Source organism: Ambystoma mexicanum, chromosome 7p, assembly GCF_040938575.1.
Source record: "Ambystoma mexicanum isolate Mex_15411 chromosome 7p, UKY_AmexF1_1, whole genome shotgun sequence".
NCBI lineage: Eukaryota > Metazoa > Chordata > Amphibia > Caudata > Ambystomatidae > Ambystoma > Ambystoma mexicanum.
In genome coordinates, this window is record NC_090939.1 from 345,512,722 (window position 1) to 345,527,901 (window position 15,180).

Below are 15,180 nucleotides of genomic sequence, written 5' to 3' on the forward strand. Positions count from 1 at the left end.
TTATCTTTATCATTATCAACCATATTTTCATTAGCCCTTGCTATTACATTTATTTGCCTTGATTAGAGATATAAGAGATAAAAATAGATATATCCCCGATTTGCCAATGGGAGACATTAGAAACAACTAGAATACTGTGAGGTGAAAGTTGAAGTAGCATAGTTTTTTTAAAACAACTGGTAGTTTAGGTTCATCAATACTCCTCAGTTCCGAAGCATGGGAGGGATGAGTGAAAAAAGCAGAACGCAATATTTGAAGGACTATGATACAAATTAACAAGCCAATAGCTGATTTTGGTTATTTATTTACCAAAAACCTCCCTTAATCCTTTAACGGTTAACATTAATCAAAAACTGGACTTGATATCAATGTAATTTCTTGGCTCCCTTTCGAGTTGCAGCATTTTGTAAACCAGTCGATCAGTGACGATTGTTAGCACTGTTTAATGTCCCTTCATTGAACACGTTCCTGGCTTAAGATGTAGTGCAAGGGAATTAGTAGGGGGCAGCAACGCATATATTTACATGTATTTGCAGTTTGGCTTAGCAGGGGGTGCAAGCAAACATGCAATTCGTAATGAAGCCTGCTTTCTTTTGGATCGATGTAGCTATATCTAGGATTTTTATAAAACAGGGATTCCCCAAAGCTGTTTCGTTTTTTTAAATTGGGCAAATAATACCTATTAAAGTCAAGTCTATAATCCTAAAATTGCTCAGCATCGCTAAAATCATAATGTCTTGATTATGTGAATGTTTGCATGGCTGATTATGTTCTGAACATTAATTACCAGTATAATCTGCCAGCTCGAGTTACTGGGTATCAAGCTAATTGTACAGCCGGAAATGTGAGTTAAACATGTTTCTTTTTGTGTCTATCATTATAATACAGTAATACACATAACGGCTTGTTTAGGTTTAGTTTTTCATTTTTCGAACGACTATATAGCAAAGTAGTCAAAATGAAGAGTTTACTTTTCTGCAAACATGGAAATGTGGGAATGTTAATAAAACAACTTCCTATCTTTTGTCAAATTCTTGACACTGGAGAAGGGATGATGAACGGTTAACATTGTAGGAAAGACCTATCACAATACATTTGATCTCCAGTCTTGAAAAATAAAACCAATTTAGAGTGACATAATTTAAAATGGAAAAGCCTTACATGCTCGCATGCTTCACTTCATGAATCAGTGTTGAATTGTGTTTTAAAGTGATGGTGTCAGAGAAGACAAAAAGAAGGGGGATGAAATAAATTGACCTAAAGATGTTGAACGTGAGGTAAAATGTTTGAGTGATTGCTGAACCATTTTTATAAACAATACCAAGTAAGAACTCTCAAAAATAATGTAAGTTTCAGAGATGGAAGTATTCTTGGCTTGAAATTAATCACAGGGTCTTGGTCAGTTTAAGAGTGTAGGCATCGTTCTGGAAGGGTAGTCTTGGGTAGATGAAATAATCTTTCCAACTCAAACATGGTACAGACCTCTTTTAAAATTAATGGGTGGGATTGACCAAATTCTGATTGCTGGAGTAGGATATCCTCCTTATGTGTCATGGTTACAATCAGGGGAATTGGACTTGCACTCGGGACCACTTTGATCCTTTTGAAAGAGTTGGAGGAAGTTTGGTTGAGTGATAGTCCAGTGTTTACAACTGGAACTGTTGATTGCTTGACTTTGGTGAAGGTCAGAGTTTGAAGAGACACTGTCATGGGTGATTTGTGTGTCTAGCATAGCCACGGATCACCTGATTGTCGATTTAAGGAACAGCAGGACAGTGCTCGATTACTGGCAGATGAAGCCAACCATTCCATTCTGAGCAAGGCAAGGCATTGGTGGTGGAAGATTTGATGCACTATCCATTTGTAAATCCAAGTTGGAAAACTCTTCTTGGAGTGCAGGCACTTCTCTGCATAGTGTCTGTGTTTTAATTCAGTTGTTTTCCTTAAGAGTTGCAGATGTCAGACTGTGTCACCTACCAGGCATATGGCCTCTGGTGCTCTTGGTTCCTTGTTTTTGGGATCCATGCAGGGAGTTGTGAAGCAGGGCTTCCTTGAGAGCAAATCATTAAATGTGTGTGACAATGTAGATCCTGTGGATTCATGGTAGGTAAGTAAACATCCAAAATGGCTCTACCGAATTAGGTGGATGACCGGTTTTCAAATCAACTGCAAAGAGCGTTTCTGGCAGAAGGATTTTGGGATGGCTGCAAGTACCAGCTGCACTCCTCACATCCTGTCTTCAAAGAAGCCTCTTTTTCCTTATGATACACACGGCAAGAAAGAAGAATTTGACAGCATCTAGCTTCAGCAGAAGAGTGTATCGAAGCTCAAGAAAATCTATACCCTGAGATAAAGGACAGAGAATTGACAACCATGAATGGTCTCAGCATGGGAGGAATAATGACATCCTGTAGGTGGAGTGAATCTTTTTATTTGACTCTTTATCTTTTGTTAAGCGTTAAAGGACTTGAGCACCTAACACCTTGTCTGCTTGTCTGGCTCATTTGAGTTGTGTTATTGTACTTGGTGAGACTATTTCCGTGACTGCCTACATTCAAGCAAGAGGGGAGGACCCAATTCTACTGACATACTGCCCCCTTCCTCCACCTCATACTCTGACACCTGGAATCCATATCACACTGAAACCTGGTAACCTGATCATCCTTACAATATGCTTTATGAGTTATCTCAGTATCCTGACAAATGTAGCTTTAGTTTGTACAGCACAAGGGCAATACAAGCTTAACATCAGACATGTGGTTCTGAGTCACCATTCTGAAACATTGTGCAGAACTTATACTTATACACCCTACTAGTTTGCCATAGGGGTCACCATGCTTTTCTGCACCTCAATAGCTGATATGTAGAGTCCCCAGTCAGTCATCAAAGAAAAGCTAGAATTCTAATTGGATAAAGAAACATGGAAACTGAGAGTGCTGAGGGGGTACCACATATTCATGGATGGAACACTTTGAACTGGTGCATCTGCTGAGGAAGGAATGTCCTGCCATTGTCTTGTTTGAGTACTTCACAAGGAGGAGTACATTTATAATAGACAATGCTAAGTACTGGTGACTTTGCTCTTTTGTGGTCCCTGACATATCCGGGAGAGTTTATGGCATCCATGTACGTGTATGACACTATCTATCAAGTCTGTGACTATCAAAGATGCTGAGATATCAAAGGTGTATTATGTTTGGTGAACACACCCAGTAGAAGATCTTGCTCGTCTGCCATAAAACGGCCTGGAAGTCTATTCCAAGATGGTAACCCCACTCATCAGGGTACTTCATGAAAAAGAGAGAATGTTAGATCCCTACCTCAAAAACAAGCTAAACCATGGGCAACCCTCTGAGAAGTAACTCAGAGATCTCATGCAGTCATGTATTCACCATGTAAACAATTCCAACTGCGCTTCTTACAAACCAAACTGTTTGTAGGGGCCACTTCGGACATAACAGCCTGCTGTATGCTTTCTGAGTCCTTTTGAAAGAGATTAGCTCCTAATTTCGGAATCACTGTTTAAGTTTCTTCCTTTCCTGATGTCGTGGTAGTTCTTGGAGATGATTTAAGCTCTTGAGGTCTCAGTTTAGTTGGCTCTTTCTTGATGCCATGGAACTGTCCTAGACATGTTTGTTTTTAAAGGAGGGTTTGCTCTTCTTATTATGGCCTTCTCTAAAAATCACCAGGCAAGGTTCATAGTCCACCCCCTTTGTCTGGGTTTACTTGCCACCCTTTTAAGGTCGGCCCCATGGCTGGAATAGCTTTTTAGTTGATTCACAACCTTCCTCTATTTGGTTCCAATGATACGTTAAGGTTCCAGATTGATGTAATTTTCTTTTTTGGGTCTAAGGCAGGTTAGAATCATGAGGTTGTGGTCACTCTTGTCTGATTTAAGGATCTTCAGGGATATTTCCCTAGGGAAAGAGCCGGCCGTTAACAAAGAAATCGTCCAGTGCTGCATTGGCAAGAGACGAGTGCCAGGATATAGCACCCTCTAGGTCACCATTCTCTTGAACATTTAACATGTGGAGGTCTCTGATCTCAGATTCCTCCAGCCAATGTTTTTAGCTCCTGTGGCATCTTTCCAGGCATCGGGACTCTTTTTAGTGCCATTGATAGGCAATTGATGTTCAGGTCTCCGCTCAAGATAATCCAGGGATCTGTGAGTTGAACTCTTAGCGTGTCTATCAATTTCATTATTTCATTGATAAACGTGTTTGAGTCCTTGGCCAACTGGTTCCAGTACATGTTAAAATGGACCAATACTTCTTCGTTCGAGGGCACTGAGTCGCCCAACTTTATTAATAACATTTGGATGAAGGGGTTAGAATGAATGCACTTGATAACCATAGTGTTATTGTTGACCATAGTAAGTAACCCTGAGCTAGGTCTTCCCTTCATGCCCTTCGTGGCGGTACTGAAGTAACCAGTATAACGGTCCAGAAGAGGGGTTTCTCACATCCATGTTTCCTGCAAGCAAAGAATATCTACGTTATTCTGTCTTGTGTCAATTGCTCTCAACAGATGTACAAAGCCCATGGTATACCATGATCCTATTCGGAACGCTTTGGGTGGTTGGTCTCTCTCATTCTAGCCTCTCGTTGGTTCTGTTAGGGCTCTCGCTAACCAATTCCATGATTCTCCATTTGGGATCTTAGTAATCATGTCCTCATGTTTTGTGGGTTTTTGCAAACTCCTTTGTGTTGGTCCATTTATGGTAATTTTCAGGGCTTCAATTCCCAGTGGGGCAAAAGGGACATCTCTAGTTGGCTTTAGGGATTGATCCTTTTCTTCATGTCAATTTTCAGATTAGCCAGATTAGCCAGAACCAAGATCTCTGGTTTTCCAACTGGCAGGAACTGAAAGCAATCCAGGAGGCACTATGCACATCCACTCACCTGCTGGGTGGCTAGAGATCCCTAGACACAGAGGTGCCAATGTGAAATTAACCAAGAATCTAACATCTCAGATCATGTGATTTTTACATCCCAAACTTATCTTCCTTGAAACAATTTACATCAGAAATATACCCACCATCACAGCCAATTAGATCAGTTGTTAATTTATTTCATGGCAATGGTTCCTCATCTCCACCGCAGCCTCCCGTCTCATATACAGCAACCTGTAGATGCCATATGCCATTGGCAGACCTTTTCTTTTCAAAGGCATACACAACAAATATCTGCCACTTTTTTGCTCATGGTAACCAACAAAATATCTTAGAAGTGTCCACTCTGTCCCTGATGTGACCCAGAGGGATTATAAAAGCTGTGCCGTTAATTTCCCTTATCAAGGGAACTCTATTGATGGTGTAAACATAAGCAAAATAAGTGATTCTTGTCACCACCACAGTCTCTCAGACATGTGTGTTCATCATTTTACTATAACTGTCAGTGCTCACCCTGGTGGATTGCCCTATTATGCCTTTTACACTGGAGAACTGTCCAAACTAAGATAAAAAAATGGTGGTTGAGTAAAATGCTATGCATATTGTAACCCTCCCCACTGAGGCAGTGATATCAACTATAAGGAGGTTGAGCAGAGGGGCTATGCATATTGCAGTCTTTGAAACGATGCAACAGCTGTGATACAGAACTCTAGAAGATGTTTGTCTAAGTGATCCTAGATACAACACTGGAACTTGTAACAGGCATGGTGCATTGCTCAATGGGTTCAAACTGTTCTCTTCCCCCACCATTGAGGTTGTGAACTCTCATTTTATGCAGTTTCATAATGGCCTGATAGAGTCAACCCTGTAATTCCAGTGTCTGACAGAAAAGATGTATTAATAGTCATTAATCATTCCTAAACGTATCACAGTATTCAATGGGTGTAGAGATTAACCAAATTATTCCAGACAAAATATGAAATCCCAGGGATTCTCAACAGCTTTAATTGACAGGATCCCAGTTTTGTCAGGATTGGTACATGGCCATGCAATGTGCAACACTTAGAAGAGACTCTCTAAGTTTTCAAGCAGATGTCGCCTTGCCCGTGGACCTTCTGACTTAGCTCTGGGTATAATTTTCATAGTTCCGAAAACAGAAGCCTCTTCATCTAATCTGTTCCCCTACAGTTTCATATAAATATTGAATAACAATGACATCAGGGAACACCAGTTTGGAATGCTTATGGTGTTGGCTGAAAAAATGAGGAAATAAAGTCCTATGTTACTCAATTAGGAATGGGAGGTAATCCAAATTAGGTCTTACCCATCCAAACCATGTTTTAATAAAGCTAGCTGCACCCGGTGAGTTACAGCATCAAAAACAGTGGACAGATTTAATAGGAAAAAACCCACAGACACACCACTTTCGAGTTCTGATCACATATTATCAAACAACATGGTTGTCTCCAACATCGTACCGCAACAAGCACAACCTGTTCTCAGCAAGATTAAGTTGCTTTGCTTCCTCTGAAATCTTTTTGAGCTGGTGAATTACCACATGTGCTAGTTATTTAGCAAAGAAAGGGAGTTGGGGTGTGGGACGGAAGGTGCTAAAATCATCTTGCAAATACAAAAGGCCACCTTTTTATTTGTTGTCACAGTTTTTCTTCATGTGGTAAAATCCAATTTAACCTCTAACAGATCGGCTGAGACCAAAATACTACTACAACGACAGGCGCATACTTCAAATCCAGGTCTTCTTTCCCTCAAACAACAAATATACATCCCTACCCTGGAACCCAGACTTGAAGTATTAACAATGTGTCATGATAGAACTGCCGCTTGTTCCAAAGGATTGAAAGCCACCTATGAGAATATTCCGAATGATTCTTGTGGCTTATGACATCAACAGATGTACATGATTATGTTGTGGTCTGTAAGTTATGCCTACAACACATCATGTAGCATTCCTATCCTAGAGAAGGCAGGCCAATGGATTTTGACCGATTTTATTGTTCAGCACTGTACAATGGGTGTACTGCAATTATGGTCACTAGAGATACCCTAACCAAATTGACACATTTCTGCCCTCTGGCACAGGTTCCCTCATTCCCTGTGATCTCTCATTGCCAAGCTCTTTCTATTGCACATATTAAGAGTGGACAGACTACCTAACACAATTGTGTCTGACAGAGGGCCATAATACATTTTACAATTCCGGTCACAAGTTTGCAAGCTTCTCGGTATCCAAAGGGCCTTGACATCTGGATATCACCCACAAACAAATGCGCAGACAGAAAGGCTTAATCAATTTCTTTAGCAATACCTGTCCATATTCATCTGTGCTTCACAGGACAATTGGCATGATCCCTACAATAATACAATACATACTTCAGTACAGACAAGACCTATTATTGCACCTACGGGTAACATCCTCAGGTGTTTTCAACATCTACTCCTCATGAAACTTCTTTTCCATCAGTTCAGAAGCTCATTTCAAAAGTTCAAGAAGATCACAAAAGGACTATAACATGCATTACAGACAGCCAGGATAAAGCAAAGGTCTATGCCAACTGCAAATGCTTTAAGGAGTCCTTACCTGCACCTAGCGACCTTGCATGGTTGTCACCCAGTTACTTACTGACTCATTTGGTACGATTGAAACTATCACCCAAGAACATTGGCCCCTTTCAAATCATCAGATATATTAATCCTTTTACCTTTAAGTTACAACTCGCTTCCTTTTGGAGACATCTGCACCCAGTGTTCCATGTTTCTCAGATCGCTTTCCTGTAAGGTCTTCTCCACTGCACTTTCCCGTATGGACAGCATATGGACCACAGTATGAAGTGTTCCAGATTTGCTTTTCCTGATACCATCACAATCGTCTACAATACTTGGGGGACTGGAAGGGGTATCCTGGTTACCTGGTTACCAACAGTAAATGCTCACTCTCCAAGCCTGATATGTTTATTTCATTGCTTGAACTGGATTGTCAGAAATAACCTTCCCATTAAAAGATACACAAACCAGATATTCTAGGAATTGCAACACTCAGGTTAGTTTGTTCCTGTGCTGATGATCGTATAGCCCATTCTAACTTCTGCATAAACTCTGTCTCCACTTCTTGTTTTTGCTGTTCCCTGATTTTCTTGGCCCTGTTCCTTCTGAGATTTGATGGAACATCCTGGTTCCCTTATCTCCCACCTCTCCTTGGAGGTTGCTGAATTCTTGGCTGTTTCCACTTTGCTGTACTGAGTCCTGGGTGGTGCGTAAACATAGTTTTTTTCCCCTAGCGGTAGCAGTGACGCCTCCAGTCTTCTCAGTGGGCCTCATTCCGAGTTTGGCGCAAAGGGATAACGGGCACCGGTAAGGACACCGGTTCCGGTAATCCCTTTGCGCTCTATTCCGAGTTCCCTTAGCGGGTCCCTTCCTTAACGACTGGTTTTACCAGGAATTAAGGACGGGACCCATTAAGGGACTTTAGAGCTAATAACGGTACCACAATTTGCGGCACCGTTATTAGCACCTTCCCCTTTACGATTGAGCCATATGGGGGCTCAAATGGGAATGTGGAATGGCTTTTTCAATGGGGATTTACAGGTCCCTCAAAGGTCGGAATAGACTGGTAAATCCCCATTGAATGAGGGTGGACTCGGTACCGGTATTGGAGGTAGTCATGGCGTTAATAGCGCCATGACTACCTCCAAACTCGTAATGAGGTCCAGGCTCTTTCCACTGTAGGCAGTAGAGAATACTCCCCATTTAACAATGCTACCACACTCAGGCCCGCAGATTTAGGTAGTTGGTAACATGTCATGACAATTTCTAGATGTACCTCAGTAAATATTAATGTCCTATTTGAAGTACCTATATTAAGATTTTAGCATTTCTGTCATAAACATGCTAAGGGGCACCACCTCATCTATGACTATTTTGCAACTTATTACTCGATTATGTCATTTGGCTGAAGACATTTTAGTATCTAAATTAATGAAAATACATTTAATTTCTGCTGCTTATTTTGATACCCTGTTTCAATATATGGGGTTTGAAGAGTACATTTCTGCTGTAGTTGGTGAATTTGTGAAGGGTTCAAAAATTATAAATGGATTCCAATAAAGACTGATTAGATACATGGGAACATCTATTGATACCTCACAGAAAGATGAGAAGATTCGGTGTAGGGTAAGATCAGTGTGATGCACACTAAGGGTAGACAGCTAGTAATTATTTTTCAAATTACTGTTGTCCACCAATGTCTAGGTGTACTGTGGTGTCTCCAAGTTAGGCGTTTTCTTCCATTTTCCCAGATAGCTGAAATCAAGGTGGTTTGCATTTATCTTTGTGTCTCCAGTTTAGGCTTTTTTCACTCTTTCACAGGTATAAATTAGTCTAACTATGTCAGGTAGAAATGTTCTGCAAGAAGAGAGCCATTCGAATGGGAGACCCAGGTGTATCCTTACCTATAGAGGATCTAACGGGAAACAGGGGAGAGAGATGGGTCTGACTTAATTTGGATCACTGATAGAGGGCCTTAGAATCCTGGAAACAGATAAACAGTCGGGTACAAATAACTGTACTAAAATTAATTAGGAAACTCAGGCGGATTCATAGCCATGAATAATGGGGCTTATCATTCAAGAGGATAGGAACCGTGATGCTTGTCTACAGATAAAGAAGTAGACCTCACCGACAGTGGCAGACAGGTGAGCAACTCTGACCACTTGACTAGGAACAATAGCCTAGTATCATGCACGTCCAAAAATGGGTAACTAATAGTGTCCCATTTCTTCTTCCATTTTGGGCACATGAAAGCCTACCTCCAATGCCCAACAACAAACCAGAACCCTCCTGAGTCAAATAGTTGGTCAATGAGACATTAATGATTAATTTTTCTGATAATGTCACACAACACATGTAATGTTTGTGATGTCCTGATGAAAGTGGAACAATAGCAATAACCGATGAAACCGGTCGACAGAAAAATAGGTCTGGGATTGATGACCCGAACCACGATTCCCACTACAAACAAGTTGTGGGCTTGGTTAAGAAACATTGTTATGATCATTTTAATGATTGGCAACAAAGGGATATACTGCTGCCAATATTTTTAGTAAGAACTTAATTCATAGTGATTAAGGACTTGGAATCAATAAGACACACAGCCTTTAAGGCAAGACGAATAAAACTTACAATCAACCTCAAAGAGTGTGTACTTTTCTTTTAGATTAGTAGGAAAGTAATGAGAGAGGATAGGGCTAGCCTCATGCATGTCGCCCGACCCTAGAAAGGCGTCTCACCAGTGCTCTCGAGGGATGATCAAAAACATACAAAGGGACAACAAGATGCTTCTTACAGGGACATTTATGTAGACATAGGGACTTAAACCATTAGGAATAACGATAGCAGTAATCAGTTCTGTCTTTATTGTGTTAAAATTGTTCCTAAGTACACTAACAAAAATATGGTTTCAATTTCACTAATGTAACATACCTTTCTTACAAGAATGGACCACCATATGTATCGTTACTATCAGTGTGTATAGCCCTAGATTACCAAATTACTGTGAATGCAAGCAGACGTAAAAGCCAAATGATAATTATATGTTATTATATAGCACTTATGCTTAAGCACTTTTTAAGGAATAAATACACATACAATATCACCCAACCTGTGTTGGTTCTCATTTATCGACCTTAGAAGGATGAAAGGCTGAGTTACCCTTGCCGGGATTCAAACCTGCAACCTGCAGATCACACACACATCGCAGAAGCGAGTGCTCAACCCACTGAGCTATTTTACCGGTTATAGTAAAATGAGCAATTACATGTCTGAATGTTCTCAAAGTCAGAAAGTAAATTACACTCTGTAGTGGATACCATGGATACCACTAAACTGCTAACTCAGATTTAACAGCAGACCAGTTAATCTGCAGGTCTGGTGCAAAGTTGGCTGCATGTCAAGCCTGCGTGGATCTACTTTTCAGGCTTCAGATGTTGGCAAAATATGGAAAGCAGCACACTTACATCTGGGCACTCGATACCTCCTACATGCAAATAAACTTCCTGAACAGCATGCCAGGGAGATGGGAAAGAAACACATTACAACAAAGCATTAATTGGGGCACAATGAGCTCAATGGCCACTTGATGGTCTATGGTCAAATATTTCTACACTGTACACACGATTTAGGCACAATGATTTTGTCAAGTAACAGAGGACACCGAGACGGGATGTCTTGTGATGATTGTAACAGAGACAACGGCAGGAAAAACCATGCTTTAATTGCAACTTGCAAAAATCAAAATACATAGGGCATCCTCGCGAACTGGGTGGTAGCCCTTAAATGAGGCGGTGACCCTATTACTGCTACATTTAAGGGCTTGCCCTATTATGAGTTGGGCAGAAAGTTTGAAGTTTTGCTGGAGGTACAAATCCAGCTTTCTGACCATTTTTCTGCACTATTAGCACAGCGCTAATTGTGCCAGCGCTAATAGTGCCCCCCAAACTCATTGGGTCCAATGCGCCCAATGAGGTATGGGAACTTACAGCCTTACCGCTACTTGGGATCTGGCACAAGTTGCTCTTGACCGAATAGCATTAACACTATTTGTGCTGTCAGTATCCCGGTGCTATTACCATCAGGAGACCGCCCGACTCGTGAGGAGGCACATTGTCCCAAGTGGATGCTATTCTACTTTAAATGCTTTTTGGAAGTTGTTATCTGCGTTGTGAATATGAGGTGTTTAAGAACAGACTAAATCGGTTCCTCAACCCCTCAAGTGTGCCTGAGATAAACTGTTAATGAGTCTAGCAATTATTGTATAGAATTCCAGAAAGACAAACTATTTGTTATTCCTATTTTTTCTTATTAAGAGTCACTTCTCAAAGTGTTACAAAAGTGGAACCCCCTGTTTTGTAATATATATAGTTGACCACTCTCTCCAAAGCATTATGAAGAAACAGAATGGTAGCATGCACTGCTCTAAATAAATTGCAAAGTAAAATTAAGAAAAAAATCGGACAATCTTTGCCAGGTTAGTTGCATTGGATAAATTGGAGATTGATACTTTTCATGAATTCTGTACTTAAGTAAGTATCAATCTCTCCTTCAGTATGTATTTGATGTATTGATTGATCCTGGTTAGAGTGTATTCACTACCTCTCTCCTTGATACTGTGCACTCTGTAGCACAAGGTTTGCACCTGTGGCATGTTAAAAACAGCACAAGCAAATGCGTGAATGCCCGAATGAATACATGAACTCATAGATACGAACTGCTAATGCAACTCATTGCATGTATTATTTACCAAAGCCAACTGTGATTGAAAACGCTACGAGGTGTCTGTTGTTGCTGTAACACTTTACATCGTACACTGAAACTTGTAATTCATAGAAAAGACATTGGGCCTCATTACGACCCGGGCGGTAGGGGGTTAATGGCGCTGGTAGAGCTGCCGGCACCGTTAACCCCTTAACGCCTCATTACGAGGGCTGTTCGCGGGACCCGCTAAGGACGCCTGGTAAAACCAGGCATCCTTTGTGGGTCCCGCAGGCAGACCAGGATGCTAACAATGGGACCGTCATTAACGGGCCCATTGTTAGCATCCTCCCCGGCGCCGTTAACCCCCTACTGTCTCATTACGAGGTCTGCTCGCGGGACCCGCTAAGGACGCCTGGTAAAACCAGGCATCCTTTGTGGGTCCCGCAGGCAGACCAGGATGCTAACAATGGGACCGTCATTAACGGGCCCGTTGTTAGCATCCTCCCCATTCCCATTGAGCCCTATGGGGGCTCAGATGAGAAGGGGGATGTATCGGGTCTGGGTTCCCTGAATGGGGAAATACTGGGCCCTCCAAGGTCGGAATGGCCTGGTATTTCTCCATTCAAGGAACCCAGACCCGGTACACAGTATGGGGGTAGCCATGCCGCAAAAAGCAGCATGGCTAACTCCATAGTCATAATGAGGCCACATGTGGGCTATGCACAATTGAGGTTCATCTAGAAACTCTAGAACACCTGCCCACGGATTGTTCAGTAACTTTAGAAATTAGGCACAAGCACACTGATAAATGTATAAATAACCAGCGGCTGTATACGCCGGAACACTTCTGCAATAGGATTTGAGTAGGTCAGGGAGTGTCTTTGTCTATCTCAGTGACAAAGGTTATAGAGGATATATCTTTGATACTTAAATGATATTAATGGCTGTTGGATATGTATTGATAATCTATGTAATTCTGAATGTATTAATTGGTTGTGATATCTGTGATTTATAATGTTTATGTATTGTTATTTACAGTGATTGATGATGAAATAGTAACTTTTAATTGTAATTTAAGCCATATGGACAATAAAAATAAATGACCCTGTCTCGCGTAGTGTGGGGTGTAGAGGGTGTGTCAACCAGGTGTTAGGGAGGACCCATTCCCTGAAGTGGAGGGTCTTGAGCTCCTTCGTCAACTGTACAATTGAGGGGGCAATTCTGATGTCTGCACATGTCCTTATATGTTGCATGTCATTTTATTTTCTCAAGTAATTGGCATGTCAAGGATTAAGCTATTGTTACAGTATTTTGTCTTTTTTTGGTTTATTTTTCTCTCTTCCTTACTGCTATGCATAGGCGTTATGTAGAATGCACATACAACAAAATCTTATAATGAAAAACATAAATAAAATGTATGTGGGGGTGGGGTAAAGAGTTCAATCTTGTGGAAAAATGGTTGGGGTGAGTGTTAGGGGTGGGAAACAAGGGTTTGGGGGGGCCGTAAAAAAAGTGAAAACAAAAGAAAACCAAAATGTGCTATGTTTTGTCACAATAAAATGTTTGAACGTTCGTTATATGTGCATTCGTTATACAATGTGTCATTATAAAACATGTAACCCCCAAAGATCAGGTCACAGTAATATTATGTTATGTTATGTTAGATATTCTTGTAAAGTGCACAGTTGCTGAGGGCATCATGGCACTGGGGAGTGACTAGATAGGGAGCTGAATAGAACGGATGGGTTTTCAGAAGGTAATGAAATATAAAGTGGTCCACCATGGCTCAAAGAGAGAAAGGGAGAGCATTCCATAGTTTGGCTGCAGCATAAGAACATGAGCGGCCTACCAACTGGGTGAGATAGAGTCAGGGGACTACGAACAGGAGTGCATCAGACAAGCGGAAGGAGTGGCTAGGTGCATATGGCTGAATCTTTTCTGGTAGATACTCTGCTCCCAGACCATAATAGGCCAGGGAACTATCCAAAGAGATTTAAAGCCTATCCAGCTTTTGGACTGGCAGCCAATACAGTGACCAGAGAATCGGGGAGATGTGTGAGCTGTAAGTAGTAGCAGTGGGAATTTGTGCTGCAAGATTTTGCAATAGTTGAAAGTGATGCGCAATGCCGAGAGGTTAAGCCAACAAGAGAGAGTTGCAATAGTCAAGGTGGCTCAAGATGAGGGAAGAAACCATTAGAGCATGCAAGGGAACTGGGAGGAAAGGCAGAACCTTACGTAGAACCCTTTGTTCATTAAAGACTAGTTTGCAAATAGAACTAACTTGGGCTGAATTCGACAAGGAATTGGTGAACATAAATCTAAGGTTCTTCACCTGCGCAACAGGAGAAGGGCAGGGCCCAATTCCATAGGCCAGCAGGCAGATGACCAGAAAGAGAAGGAAGAAGGAAAGCCAGAGTGAGGTCCAGGGTAGGAAACCACCACCAACACCTCTGACTTGTCTCCATTCAAGTTAAGCCAATTGATACCCATCCAGCTACCCATCGCCGCCAAGCAACCCCTAAGCTGAGATGCAGCGTCTGGCTGAGCCAAGTCAAGCAGGATGATAAATTGGGTGTCATCAGAATAGGAGTAGCAATTGATGTTGTGGGAGTAGTGAGCCACAAAAGAGGCTGTTTGTAAATGTTGAAAAGTGCGGGATACAAGGCAGAACCCTGAGGGACACCACAGGCAAGTGTATGGGGCCATGACAGAAAGGAGGGAAGAGTATTTGTCCTATCTGTCAGGAAGGAAGAAAGCCAGGAGAGTGCTTGCCCGGAGAGGCCAGCCCGAGAGAGGCAGTGAAGCGTCATGGAGTGGTTGACTGTATCAAAAGCTTCAGAAAGATCTAAAAGTATAAGGGCACGTTCCCTCCCTAAAGTCATCCAAGCTTGTTAAATCGTCAAAGACAGAGACGAGGATGCTCTTGACTTGGCCGGAATCCTAACTGGAAAGGATCCAGGAATCTAGATTTGATGTGAAAGGAGGAGAGTAACAGAGAGGCCAGGGTTTTCAGGAGCTTCATG

General features: G+C 41.7%; 1 protein-coding gene across 4 annotated transcripts in view; it reads right to left on the reverse strand.

Annotated features, from left to right (window-relative positions):
• Window positions 1-15,180, reverse strand: part of NCAM2 (neural cell adhesion molecule 2) — a 1,850,180-nt gene that overhangs the window by 235,278 nt on the left and 1,599,722 nt on the right. The window lies entirely within an intron of this gene.